Genomic DNA, 15828 nt, shown 5'->3' with positions numbered 1-15828 from the left:
TGACGGGCGGTCACTCGGTACAGGGTTTGTAGGGACATCTTCTTCGTATGGTAGTTTGGTGATTCGTCTGCCGTAAAGTAAGTGTGACGGTGTAAGTACTTTCGGTTCATCTAATGCGCCGGAAGTGACATACGTCAACGGCCTATCGTTAATCATCGCCTCAATTTCCGTAATCACAGTTTGTAACGTTTGGTAGGTGACATAGGACCGTCCCAACACTTTCTTTATCGTTGTTTTCGTCAGACCTATAAGACGTTCCCACATTCCACCGAACCAAGGTGCGCGTTTTGGTATCATCTTCCACTCAATTCCTCTGTCGTTGAGTTCTTCTCTAACTGTGATAGACTGGACCAAATCCTGTAACTGTCTGGATGCTGATAAGAAGGTGTTGGCGTTGTCTGACATCATGACGTAAGGAACAGATTTTCTGCTACAAAAACGTCGGAATGCTTGTAGGAATGACTCTGCTGATAGATCTGGAACTAGTTCTAGATGAACTGCTCTCGTAGTAGCGCACGTAAACAAGCATAGGTATGCTTTAACGTCGTTTCTGTTGTTATCTCGAACCAGTAATGCCCCAGTGAAATCTACTCCTGTGTAGGTAAACGGCTTGACGTCAGAAACTCTGCTCTTTGGTAATGGAGGTGGATCAGGTGCCGAGTATGGTTTACCAACAATCTTCTTACAACAGGTACATTTACGTAGTATGACCTTCACATTTTGACGGATAGACGGAATCCAGTACTTCTGTCTTAAGAACATGATAGTTGAACTAACGCCGGTATGTAGTAATCTTGAGTGTGCGTCCTTGATAACCAAGTTGGTGAATGGATGTTTAGCTGGTAACAGGTACGGGTACTTGGTCATTTCGTCTAGTGGTGCATTGTGGATACGTCCACGGCACTTCAAAATTCCATTGTTGAGAAATAATTTAAGTTGTCTAGATAGTGGGAGTTTGTATCTCTTGGTCTGTATATCTTTCACTTCTGCTTGATATTTAGACATCTGGCAGTTTCGTATGCACACCTTCTCTGCCCTGTGAAGTTCCTCTGTAGTTTAAGTTTGTTGACTTCGAGTGGACCTCCCACCTCGACAGTTATCTATGAAACGCAGTATATAAGCTGTAACTCTGAGTAACTTTGCCAACGAGCTGAATCTTGACATGTCGACAAAACTGCTGTTGTTCGCTGGTAAAGCTGTATCTTCCGATTTGCTAGTAGGTACAGGATCTGTAATCGTTGCCATAGTAACATAAGTATCTTTTTCTTGCCAAACTGGCCAACTGTCAGGTGTAGTGAGCCATTTAGGTCCGTGGAACCATAGATTACTAATTTTGAAGTGCGATGTCGAAATTCCTCTGGGGAGTAAATCTGCGGGATTGTCCTTCGTCGGGCAGTACCTCCATTTCCGGTTTTCGGTCAGCTCGTGGATTTCAGTCACACGGTTCCTAACGAATCGCTGGAGTGTCTTGGACGTCTGGAGCCAGTACAACACAATCTGACTGTCCGACCAAAGGTGTATCTGTGGTATGCTGGCGTTCTGCTTCAGGTGCTTACAGAGTCTGGAACCAATCACTGCAGCCATCAGCTCTAACCTCGGTAACGTTAACTTTTTCAACGGAGCAACACGCGTCTTAGCCATCATCAATGTAGACTGGTTGTCTCTGCAGACGTATGCCGTAGCACCATAAGATAACAAACTAGCGTCGCAGAATATGTGAATACAGGTGTAGTTAAATGTATGCGGTGTATTCTCAAAGTAGGATCTAGGAAACGTAGTGGTTGTCACTGAATTCAAGTCTGTAATTAAACTACGCCATTTTTCTTGTATGTCGTGCGGTAAGGGCATGTCCCATTCAAACTTCTGTTGCCATAATTCTTGGAAAAGTAGCTTCGCTCTGATAGTAACTGGACTAAGTAGACCTAAGGGATCGTAGAGTCGGGACGTATGCTGTAATATTTCTCTCTTGGTAATAATTTGGGTAGTTGGGATGTTCTTCGCTGGATACAGTAAAACGTCACTCTCTGTGTCCCATCTCATGCCGAGTACCTTAGGACATCGATCTAAATCTAAGACTGAATCTTTGATTGCTTGCACACGGAGCTTGTTACTGTTAGAACTCCAGGACCTCAAGTTGAAATCTGCAGACGACATTAGCTCACGTGATTCGCTGTAGAACTGTAGAAGCTCATCTTCCTGTTGGAAGCTTGAAATAACGTTGTCAACGTATAGATCTTGTCGTAAGTACTCACTCGCCTTCTTGTCGCTGTTGAGTTCAAGGTGCTTCAATATTGTTGCGCTCAGAATGAAAGGTGATGACGTAGCTCCGAAAAGGACTGCACGGAATCTGTATGTTGTCAAGTAGCTGTCTGGGTTGCTAGGGTCGCTGAGCCATAAAAATCGCGTGACATCTCGATCCTTCTCGTCTAGACCAATATTAAGAAAAGCCTTCTCTATGTCTGTTGCTATGGCGTATCTATTCATTCGAAAACGAAGTAGAATTCCAGTCAAATCATTTAATTCAGGAGGTGTAGACAACAGGCAATCGTTCAGACTAGGCTGGTCACGTGACTTACAACTGCAGTCATACACGATACGGATAGGTGTTGTATTTGACTCCTTCTTTACGTGATGATGTGGTATGTAATGTACAGGGTGGGTGGGGGTGGCGTCTGCATCACATATCTCAATAAATCCGCGTTTCAACTGATCGTCTATGATTTGTCCATATTTTTTTAGTAAATCCGGTTCTGTTGAAAGTCGTTTAATTGTGTTCTCTGTACGTCTCTTGCAAACTTCGTAGTTGGTAGGAAGCACGGGGTGATCTTCTTTCCAAGGCAGCTTGGCCACATAACGCCCATCTTTGTACGTGATACAGTTTTCTTTATAGGTGTTAAGTATACCGGAAGTAGATGTTTCAGCCTCATCTTCAGATATCCCCATTGATTCGAGCTTCCAAAATCTTTCAAGGTCTGTGACATTAGGTGGCGCTGTAATGACGTTAAACATGTAGCTAGCAGACGACTTTTTATTAGCAACCGGAAGTGGTCCTGACAGTAGATACCCGATCTTTGATTTCACTGCCGTCGGTCCGTTACCCCTGACGACCTCATTCTGGACGATCTGCCAATAGTAGTCGGCTCCAATCAAAAGCGATACCTCGAAATCGTCGTCAGCGTCAGAAATAGGATGCGCAAGTTTAAGACATCTAATATAGTTCATGCATTTCACTTCTTGCTGTAAGTTTGGTAATGGCACGGCAATGGTCGGAACAATAAGTACGTCTAGCGGTATGGACTCTTCCTGTTCGACGTGTAGAAACACTCTGCCCGTGGGTATATAACGACACTGTTCTGATTTGCCACCAAAACATGCTAAAGATATAGTGTCCGAACTGGTGTGTTTTAATTTCAGTTTCTCAGCAAGCCCTTCTGTAATAAAAGACCTCTGCTCGCCTTCATCTAATAATATGTTTGTAGCAGTTGTAATATCATCTTGTGAACTTACTTGAGCGACTGCAGTCTTGAGTAGAACTTTCGACCTTTGATGTGTAGTTGAATAAAGTTGAATAGCGGTTCCCGGCGTTCCCGTTGGACCGGAAGTAGAACTCACGAACGGCGATGCACTTGGATTCAAACCTTGCATAGATGATGGTTGGTCACAAATACTGGAGTGGTGTTTTCGCTGACAGTTCCTGCACCGGAATTTGGAATGACAATCTGAAACTTGGTGTTTTCCCAGGCAGTTGTAACATAGGCGTTTAGATTTTACGATAGAAAGTCTTTCATCAAGGGTTTTCACTTTTTCACAGTTTAAGGACGTATGTTGATCTCCACAGAATAGACACAGTTTCTTTGATTTATTGTTATCACTGTTAATCGTGCGCGGATGATTCTTTGTTATGTATTTTTTCTTTCCGGTTCCAGTGAATAAAGACGCCGTTGGCACGTGTGGTTCTCTATTGTCGTCGGTCTGACCCACTTCTAAAATGTTAATTTCTCTGGCAATAGCTGGTCTCAAATCTTGCAGTTGCCATCGTGCGTTTCCGTGTTCTCGCGCTAAATTCCGTCGTAATTCGGCAGGAAGTTTTTTCATGATTATAGGTACAAGTAAATCTCCATAAGAGTTCTGACATTCACCTAAAGATTCTAATCCCCAGATGTAATTCTCCATTTTGTCATGAAATCTGCGTAGACTCGCCACGCTGTTGTCTGGAATCGGCAGATCTAGAAGCGACTGCATGTAAGTATCTATTATCTTGTGAGATTGTCCGAATCTTTCTTGTAACAAATCTATAGCATTCTGATAATTTGCGTTAGTCAGTGGAAAACCTGCTATGGCGGTAGATGCAGTGTCTTGCAGTAAGGAACGTAAGTAGTTAAACTTTTGGACATCAGACAGAGTTTGGTTCAAATGTACAGCAGCCTCATACTAGTCCCAAAATGACTGCCATTGTGCGACATTTCCATCAAACGTCGGTAAGCTCAGGTTAGGTAGTCTATGAAATGATGAATTATCAGATGGTACTCTATGAATAGATCTACTAGAATGAGAAACGTTCTCACCTGATACAGTTCTAGCACTACCGTTAAAATCCTGCGAATCACGGATCACACTGCCATTATTAGTTTCACTAGACTTCGTGATGTCCTCCTTCAGTTTCCGTAGTTTCAAACGTATGTCAATGGAATATTCATCACTATCTACCAGTTCTGTTTCCAAATCTTCAACATCTGGATGATTTACAATCTTCTCGTTCAGATTCTTGATGATCTCTGCCTTCTCCTCCATGATTTCGAGCAGGGCTGTCTTCTCCGACTGTGACAACTCGTTGTTGAATTTCTCCAGTTGTATAGAAATAAGACGACGCTGGCCCTCTCTAGTAGAAATAAGCTTTTGTAGATTCATCGTAATGATTGTAGAATTTCTCACGGCACCAACAATGTGGGGATGTATAATGAACAAACAAACTGCGTTGTGGTTTCCAGATTCGACCTTTACTCTATGTGTTATGTGTAACAAAACAACGTTACGTAGGCAGTGACGTCAACGTAAGCGCGGTACGTCACGTTACATAAATGCGCTATAAATATGTTATCGATTCCCGATAGTCTGACTTCAGTAAGACGCGTAATGGAGCATCTATCTTGCTGAGATTAGGAATGAACTTGGCTAAATACTGAACTAGTCCCAAGAATCTGCGAACACCTTCTTTGTCTGATGGAGCGGGCATTCCTAACACTGCCGAAACTTTTGCGGGATCTGGAAGAAGACCTTTAGACTATAAAATGTGTCCCATGTACTTAACTCTAGACTGCCTAATTAAGCGTTTGGAAAAGTTCAATTTCAGATTGTATGAAGTGGCTCTTTCAACCACTTGTCTGAGTATCTGATCATGGTGCTCCATGTTTCGCCCTGTTATGAGAATGTCATCGATGATTGCGTAAGCACCATCAATTCCTGAATGCATCTGATCCATGATTCGCCGATATATTTCTGGCGCTGAACGGATACCATATGGAAGTCGAAGCCAGCGGAATCTCCCTATTGGAGTGTTCATTGTTGTTAAATACGACGATTTCTGATCCAGTTGTATCTGCATAAAACCTGATTTTGCATCCAGGACGGAAAAGACAGTGGCATCTGTGATGTTTTGTATTGCATCATCTATTGTCTTCATAGGATAATGTTCCCTCTTGACTACCTTATTTACGTCCTTAGAGTCTAGGCAAATCCTGACTTTGTCATTTCTGACCGAAACAACCATCGAGTTGACCCACTCAGTCGGCTCGTCCACAGGAGTAATGAAGCCGTTTGCTTCCATATCTCTGAGTTCTGTAATACTTTTACGTGAATCGCGGCAGGGATTCTTCTTGGGGGATGTATTACACCTTTAGCATTTTCTTCGATCTTGATTTCATACTCTCCTGGTAACGTACCAGTTGTCCTAACTAATTCAGGAAAGTCTCGCGAAAGTTCCTGATCATTTTCAGAATTGAAATCACTGACGTTATGAATTCTTCTGATTAGTCCAAGCTTCTCTGCGAGTTCTTCGCTGATAACACATTCTTGATCTAAGTCAATAACTTGAAATGTTGCCATGACTTCTTGACTATCTGAATTTAACTTCACGGGGACTGTGATTCTACCAACTGGTACAATTTCATGATTCGTAAATTACTTCAGGGTCCTGTTACTTTTCTCCAATGTGATTCCTTTTTGTAGAGTCTGGAACTTTGAATTAACTAAAATGTTGCATTTTGCCCCAGTGTCGATGCAAAATCTTGCCACCAATACTCAAATGAACTGTCGACTTGCTGTCTTGAACTGAATTCACATTCGCAATGTCAATTGTCTGTATGTAAAGCAGCTCTTCATCATCTGAATCTGAGATTTCTTGCTCTGTTTCGTCTACTAAGTTGACTCTCCTAAGTCGTTTCCTGCAAACACTTAACCAGTGATCTGGCGTTTTGCAATACTTGCAGAATGTTCCTTTTGCTTGACATTTGCCTTTGATGCGCACTGTTCCACAATTTGGACATTTGGGCCCGTATTCATAAAGAATCTTAGATAGAAATATCTCTTAGAAGTCTACATTTTCTAAGTTTTTCTCATTTTTGGCTTAAAATGTGTCTTAGAAACACTTTTGCCTAAGAATTGTACTAAGAACAAAATTTGGCTTAGAAATTATCTTAAGTAGGTGATTTTTCTCTTAAAATTTAAGACAGGTGGCCATTTATCTTAACTTTTAAGAATTATCTTAGAAAAGTAAAAATAGAATGGACGCCAATAACCGCAATTAACAGTTTTTCATAAATTGCATATTTACTGTATAGACTTATTAGAATATTAAGCTTAATTTAACCTGTGACAGGCTTTCCTAATTTCTTATTAAATATAGACATAGAAATGAAACTAAGAAAAAATTATTCTTATACTTTTTTCGCTAAGATTCTTCTAAGCCGTTTTAAGAATAAGAACTTAAGAATAACTAAGTCTAAAAAATTAAGATAAGAAATATCTTAGAGGTGATTCTAAGATTCTTTATGAATACGGGCCCTGGATTTGACATCTTTACTTCCACTAGTTGAGCTGCTAGACTTTTGCTTTTGTACTTGCTTTTGTACTTAACTTTGAGGTTTCTTATAAGGCTTCTTTGAGGGTTTAGTTCCAATTTTGTTCACTACTTCTTCACTCCTGATCAGTTTCAATTGTTTTTGAGATAATTCAAACTGTTGACCGATTTCGAGTGCTTTTGCCGATGTCAAGTCTGATCCTCTGTCTAACATTCTCTCCTGGACATTCGGATGTGATACACCATTAATGATCAAGTCTATCAATATATCATCAGAATTGACATAGTCACAGTCCATTAGTAATATGCGCAAGTCTTTAACAAAATTGTCGAATGTTTCTCCTTCCGACTGTTTTCTCTGTGATGCAAGAAACCTGGCGATACGCTTATTCTTTCTGGGTCTAACATAATGCTGTAGTTTGTTTAGAATGACGTCTGGATCATCTTGTTCCCCTTCATTCCATGTGAATGTTTTGTAGATTTCCCGACCTTGTTGTCCTATCCACAAACCTAGCCAACCTGCTCGATCCTTTTTGTCAGATTTGGATAGAGGACCTTTAAATACAAATGACACATGCTGTTTGAATCTCTCAAATTCCTGATAAATATCAGCTGCGTTCCAGTTAAATACAGGGTGGTCAAAGTTAAAACCTGATACCATGACAAATTCTGCGTGTCCGAATTATCTGTCCGAAAGTGTGTACACTTTTGTAAACAGACGCGGATCCTGTGCTGAATACTGTTGCTGTCTGAAAGTTCTGACCGTAAACGGATGGGTGACATTCTTACGGATTGAATTAAACTGGATTTCGCGTTGTGAGCGCTAACTCGGCTTGATTCTGACACCATGTAACATTTGGTGATTCGAAACAACTGAACGTGTTCAATACGTTTATTAAGAGGCGGAAAGATACAAAAGTAGTGGAAAGCAATATAGAATAAAAGTAGCGGAAAGTGAAATGTGTTACAACCGTATTACTGTATGTAAGCGTAAATGAACAATTATCGTATAAAAACGTAAGGTTGTGAGAACAGTCATATCAATTGACGACACTATTAATCGTACATTTCTAAACTTATCTGAAGTTATGCAACGATGCCAAGATATGATTTTGATTACAAAGGTGTAGGGATTTTGCTAAGGTCACGTTTTCTGCAGACGAAAATTGTTGAGGATACGCCTTTCAAGAATCACCTATGTAATGAAAAGAAATGCTTTCTACCTTAGTGGCAAATTAAGTAGATACGAACGATGATGGCAATTCATGAAAGTAAAGTGAAACTGTACACCTTACATTGAAATCGTTTTAAAATTCAAATATCCAATTTAGCGACAAAATGTTCGTAACATCGGGAATGCTCTTTGTTGAGTTTCCATTATAGATAGTCAAGTTACAGACTATATTTTAAGCAGTTTCTGTATGTATAAATACTTTTTACATCGATCAGTTAAATTGAACTGTAATAAAGGAATGTTTTTTTTTTTACTTTATTAGATTTTTTCTGGCGTAATGCTAATTGTCTTCCGAACTATTTTACCAGATAAGTAAATTGATGTTCTATTAAAAAATATATTCCTTTAATTTTTTTGTGGGTGTTTGCCCTGCCTAATGTTACGCCTCATTGTTTACCTACGCATATATTCTAGCCGTTCAAACATAAGTTTGGAAAGAAATTAATCCCATTGGCTTTCCTATGCATATTTATTGTATTGACAAGTATTTCTTTACCTGAAATTCATAGATCACCTATAAACAATCCTTTCCAACTATAAATGTCCCAGGATTCATACTCTTTGAGCTGTGATATTTCTATATATCTCTGCAGTCAAATTACATATATATATATATAGAAATATCTTTTAGCTTCACAAGCTGCCGGATCCTTTAGTTTGCACGTGTTACTGACACATTTAATGCTGCAACAACCTTTCAAGCAGCGACAAAAATCTTTTGTATACAGGACTTATGGTGAACTATACATAATAGAAATAACTGTTCAATTCAGAAAATACACCGTCTTGGCGCTATATGTATGTACGCCGAATTAGTGATGTGTTTTCAACTTTGTGGAAATCATCTCAGGGACAATTAAGTCAACTTATTAGTAATATTGGTTATTATTTTTTAGTATTGAACTTTATTTCATTAAAGTTAACTTCTAGACATTGTCCGAAGCATAGTTCCGAAAGTTTTAATTTGACATATTGGTTTGTTATATACATCGGTCGTGTTGTATGAGTTAAATGCTCACTTCTCTATTTTGGCCTTCTTGTAGCAACAACCTCGCGCTCATTTGGTCAGTCGTATTATTGATGTTATTAGGCAGGCGTGCTATAATCGTTTGAGATTGCTGTTCATCATTTCTACAGATTGGTTGTGCCTATATATAAACAGGGTTGTTTTCAACTTATCGGTCATACAAAAATTAGTGATCAATGGAAAATTGCATTGTTTTATATACATGTGTAGGTCCGTACATACCTGCATTATTTGTTAATCACTTTGCTATAAACCTCTAACACATAGTTTCGTTGAAACATACATAATATCCTTCTGTTTAATCCAAAGTTTGTTGGTAAGCGCAGTCAATTTTGCATGGGTGGGATGGTTATAAATCTGTTGTAACCGTTTCATAATCTGTTACATCCCCTTTCACAACACCTGTGTCCTTGCTTTTGTTGTAATGCATATACATTATATATATTGTGCATTATAATAAAACAAAATATTCGTATATAAATCAACTGAAATTCGATGGACGTTCTTAGCTTGTTTCAAGTTTTGTTTTGAACTCTTGTCGTTTAACACAAATTCATACTAAATTCAATCTTACTAATAGATACCATCCCATTTTCAAGCATCTCTGAGCGCACCTTTGCGTCGTTTTCTCTTTAGTAATTTAAAGGGTAAGTAGTATATTCCATTTACTTAGGTCTATGTTATTCCGGGCTTATTAACAAAGTTTTCGTTAAATTCTCTTGCTTTCGTGCATTTTCATTATGCGATGTCTTTTTTTCATACATTTCATATTTTCATTATGTTTACAATATACCATGTTATATATTTTCAATATGAAATAATAGTCATTCAAACCTTTATATTTAAGTCACGACCTTTATCACACATAAGCAACATAACCTTCTAAATTATTATGTAATAATAAGAGACGAAAGCCGATCTCACTGACTCTCATTCCTAAAAGAGAATTTAGACATCGGATATCAATGGATAATCGGTAGCTCTGCGGACAGCTGGATATTTCCATCTGCACCTACAACTGGTGAAAAATCTTTATCTTGCATACCTTATTCAACAAATAATAGTAAGATTAGAATTGAACAAATGGCTTTCTTATAGCACATTTTTCTTACAGAAGCGTATTTACAAAGCGCGGGAACTTTGCGACCGTAAACAGGAAGTACGTCATGACGTTACATAGAACAAAGCAACGTAATAGTTCCTGATTTTTTATCATCTGCAGTGAAACGTTAAGTTCTTTTCGTTAATAACGTGTTTTTAATAGATAAATATATTACAAGGAAAAGTGTATTTCATTTTTTATCCGGTTTTACGTAAAAATGATTACTACTGTAGCATCTTCTACATAGATTAGGATCGTCATACATCATTTATAGAACGAGAATCATCTTACAGCCCGCTGTAAGAGTTTTCAATCATCGGTGAAATCACAGGACAAGCATGACCTTCCCACACCCCATGCTTAGGTGCCCTCTCAATAGCTCATGGTGGAGTACCCGATTTGAGCGCTGCAGGTTGGGGTTCGATTCTGGGCAACGTCATAACCAATCTGACTAAAGTACATATCCTATTACGTTACGCTTAGGATCTGAACACGAGCTATTGATAGCCTCGTTCTGACGACCCTTCCGCTAGCCAATCAAAAGCTAACTTACAACATTCTGCAAGCTTAAAAAAGCCTTGGTTTTTGATATCTACAATTCTTAAGTCGTAAGAGGTCAGATAGCCGGTTAGCTCAGTCGGTAGGACACTTGCTCTGTTAGCGAGGGGTCCCGGGTTCGAACCTTGGACTGACTGCAAATTTTTCTTACTCTGACATTCGAAGAAGTCGTCTGATTGGTTCAAATAAAAATAGATTTGCGAAAATATAAATAGCAATATTGGAAATCCAAAATATACTGAAGACGAATGTGAATGGACCGTTCTCAGATCTTCGTTTAGAAGATCATGTACTTTAGTCAGATTGCGTCATAACCAAAGACGTGACATAAGTGCTGATAGCTCACTTGAGTGGCACTCCGTATTTAAAGGGTAGTATCAGGAGGTAATATAAGCCCCGATAAGAATCTGCTACTGGATACCATGATGGTCGCACACGAGCTTTTTGTGTTGAATGTTGTTCATATGCGACGTGAAAGTAAATCGGATCTTCATCTTCCACCCTGATGAGATCTAAATGTATCCATAGTGCTTCTTTAAATCATGTCGGCTGACAGTAGAATAACAACGTTTATCAGTAAAGTTACATTATTTAGGAATCAACATTCTTGCATTGCTTGGTTGTCCTTCAAGAACATTGTAAAACTTTCAAAGTCACTGTGGTTATTTCTTCAAAGTGTTGTAAATATTGCTCAATAGAAAGGCTCATTCGATTTTTGTATTGTTGTTTTATTTTTATTATAACTACGTTATAGGTATTAACGTTTGTAATGAAACAAAGCACAAACAACCTGACATTTAGGTATCGTACACACAGGGATATGGCTTGATTCAGATAAAATGTTTGCTTATAAATTCTTTATTACTTGACAGATCTTAATTATATAATACGCATCGAAGACAGGAAGACGGGTGCTTTCCTTAAAACAAAAAGTGTTAATGTATGTGTGGCAGTCGCTTTGGGCCGAGGAAAGTGTTGTTTTCATTTCCTTGACGCATCTATTTTATAACAATTCGTCAATTGATAAAATGTATATATTTAAAAATGTTACCTGAATAATTTTTCCCGTATGTTCGATGCCGAAAAGTCACGTTGGCTGGCTGGTGATGTAGCCGTTTGAATATGAATGTTTTAATAATTACTCGATTGAGATAAACACTGTCTTTGGTGAAATAGTTCCAAATGTTAGCAAGAAACTCATCAGCTTATAGTACTGTACAGAAGTGTTTGAACAAACTGCAGATCACTGGGATACATTTTGTAAATGAAAAGAAATGAAAGGAAATGGAAAGAAATGAAAACATATGCAACAAAGCAAACCCATTTGAGCTTCATTTCTACCCATCGTTTTTATTCAAGTCTTTAAATAGATGGTAATTGCCTTTACACATACTTACAATGACACTTGGTCCATGTTTTCAATTCATACTGTTCACAATTCACCGCTTAAATAACGTTGGAACCTCATGCACTGATTAAGCTATAGCAATGCGCAAATGTATCTGTTACATGTACGTAAGTAATCAGTATTGCACTGAGTGATTCATAACTGTTGTCATTCCTTTTCATTTCATATTAATATGGTTTACCTTTTCTGGTCCTTTAAGATCATAGATTACACTGAATTATACTGTAATAGAATTCCGCTTAGACTAGTGCTGGGGGTTGGTGGGGGTGAGGGTGGGGAGGGTGTGAGGGATGTTGCACATTTCATTACCTCTCATTAACAGACTTAATAAAAACCGAGCCTACTATTATTTTGCTTGGTTGCATTTTATGCCTCCAAAGGATCTTCAGACAGATTTTAGTACAGGAAATGAAAACTGATTTTGTTCGATTATGTTCTGGCATATTAACCACATATCATTTTTACTATCTCAGCCTTGATACAGTAATATTGTCAAGCTACATACTGTCCCAGTAAGGGGAAGTAACGTCGTATCGGAGTATATAACACTAAATGAACAGAAATGTTTGCAACATAAATCAACTTCCATCTGAACTATATTTCATATATCAAAAGGAAACTTCTTTACTCTGAATTCATAAACAAGGTCTGCCATTATTAGTCAACATGTTAAATTGTTCATTTTAATACACAAGGAAATTATTTCTATACAAATGAACTGACTCAATGAAAATTTATGTTTCCTGATGCATTGTAGAGAAAACAGCATGAGATAGTTAAGCTCACAATAGAAAACATTTATAATTAACAATCCGTAAAGTTTACAATGATCTTTAAACAAAAATAAATTATCTGGCATCCGGAAAAACGTCTCATTATCGTAATAGTAGCTAATTTTAAAACGTTTATGGAGATATACGGATCTTATATTATTCAATGCGTTGATTTATTGCGTTGTAAGTTTGAACTTAAGGATAACATGGTGTAATAGCCATATTACATATCTTGTAACTGGAAGGTAATATTTAAATGAAATGGTCACTTTAAAGACATTCAAAATTAAAAACGTTTCACAGAGAGTTTTTTCATTTTTACATTTTGGAAGGGGGGGGGGGGGGGGGGGGGAATGAAAGATAATCGGTATCGAAGTTCACATTAATGCCTATGGGAAATATGTAATTTCTTTGATTATGATAATCTGAACTTGAGTTGCGAGACAATTTTGCGGTAGAAAGCTGCATTAAATGATTCTAATACAAATATCAAAAAAGAAATCTAAAATTCCCCGTAGGGAAAAGGAGAATTTCTTTTCTAGTTTTCAGGGGAGATAACTCTTGAAAAACCAACATTATCAGGGGATGTAATCTAAAGGAATTTTTTGAGAACTTCTGTCACTATAAAACTTGTAAATATGCACCTTATTTCTATTGTTTGACATTTTCAAAGCCTACATTATCAAGTTGTATGTATACACTTTTGGTGAAATTGAGGCCTATTACGGATAGTCAACCTTAAGCTATACATGTATTTTAAATATTTTCTACTGCTTGGCTATCGCCATAATACAATTTGCTGCATATATCTGTAGATGGCATGCATGTTAGTGAACTGTACAGCACTTATAGAATCAGTTCGAGGATTTTTATCAAACAGACGAGATTAAATGTTATAATTTACCTTTGACTAATTTATAGCATCGTCATATAACATCAAAAGTTTTTCACTGAAGGCAAAACAAACCAGGACTGAGAAGAAAATGTTGGCGTTTGTTTTTGTTGTTTCTTGGCTGACTATTGTCACAACATTATGTAATTATGTTTTAATCATACAGATTTCAGTTATTCCTTTCTTTTTAATACACTGTTGTGGTAACTTAAACTCTTTTAAGAGATATGGCTGTGACCAGGCATTGTCACGACTTACAGAATGAACGACATTTAATTAAAGAGGTATTACTGAAATAATGATGAAGGTCACACTATTGATCCTCTTTCTACGCTTTTAGAATATGATATGCTGGTCAACGTATAGAACCAAAATAGCACCAAAAAAACAGTGAGTGATTTGAATTTTACGGCGAATCGACACAAAAATGTCATGTATCGCCGAGAACAAGTTGTATTGAAAACGTAAAATGTAAAGTATCTCAAAAACGTATATACATATAACTGGTTTAAAATATCAGTGACAAACAATAATATTGCAAAATATATGACTAAACTACAAGTCATATGATGTTCAGATTTTGTGATAAATGCCTATCTGCTTTAAAAAAGGATATATATTGCCGATGTAAACGTTTCAAACAACTCTTTCAAAGATTGAACGTCATATTATATACTGCGCTGCGTAACCTGCTAAACTAAGAGCAAACATATTTATTATTATGCCTATCGTAAACAAACATTTAAAATTATTACAATTAGTAACAGCATTGAGTGTGGACTTATTTCTATTTCGTTTACGATAAGTCTATGTACTGAGCGGCAAAAAATAATAATACTTTCACATGACCTGTCTACTGAATATGGCATTGAGCTGTAAAGTAAAATATCCTGCTTTTCAGTGTGTGGTTTGAAGTTCACTTTGTCAGAGACGCGAGTTATATTGGGTACTACAGGAAAACTGTTCATGACATGTAATGTTACTGAGAAGGATGTTTCAATAGTGTACGACATCCAAATTCGGAGAGAAACAAGTACCAAGTGGGAGACATTGGCATTTATAGAAACAGGTGTTACTGAAGAACCAGCTTTAAAAAAACATATTGTTAATGACAAGGATTTTGTTGTTGTTGGTATTCTGGATAAAGAAAACCCACTTAACACTCATTTAACTGTACAAATGAATATAGAGAAGATGACTTATGATGATGCCAGAGTATATAGATGTGAGATGACGTATAAAAGCAACATTTCTAAAACCATTGTCACAGTTAAAAGAAATGCCACGCTTTTAATTGTAGGTAAGTAAACTATTTCTTTTATGATCGATGCTGATAGCATTTAGTTTTATTAGCATAGCAAAGCGTTTAGTACAACTTAGATCATAAACGCAACGAAAATGTTTTCATTTTGAAAATTGAAAAAATGTTCCGTCTGTAACCCTGATGTATACCCGTATCGTTTGTCACAATATGAAGCTTATAAATTTTCTTTATAATAAATGCTAATGATTCTTAAAAATGTACTTTTATCAGAACTTTCGTTTTATAAAAGCACTGAGCAAACCCATGTATGCATTTGTTACCGATGGAACTTATTATTCAAGTTTGTACTAACAATATGTAAACTTTCAAGGTTTCTTTCTTAATGTTGGCCTAAAAAAGTCAGTCTTGGCCGTATCTGCTAGAATTAATCTTAGTATCACCCGCAGTCTAGAATCAAATCCAGACCGCTATCTTTGTAGTCTAACCTGTTGACCA

General features: G+C 37.4%; 1 protein-coding gene across 4 annotated transcripts in view; it reads left to right on the top strand.

Moving 5' to 3' along the window:
• Positions 1-15828, top strand: part of LOC123561737 (uncharacterized) — a 348910-nt gene that overhangs the window by 179267 nt on the left and 153815 nt on the right. The window lies entirely within an intron of this gene.

The sequence above is a fragment of the Mercenaria mercenaria genome, chromosome 10 (genome assembly GCF_021730395.1).
Source record: "Mercenaria mercenaria strain notata chromosome 10, MADL_Memer_1, whole genome shotgun sequence".
NCBI classification, from domain to species: Eukaryota; Metazoa; Mollusca; class Bivalvia; order Venerida; family Veneridae; genus Mercenaria; species Mercenaria mercenaria.
The sequence above is the reverse complement of the archived record's forward strand: the minus strand, read 5'-3'. Positions and strand labels throughout refer to the sequence as shown.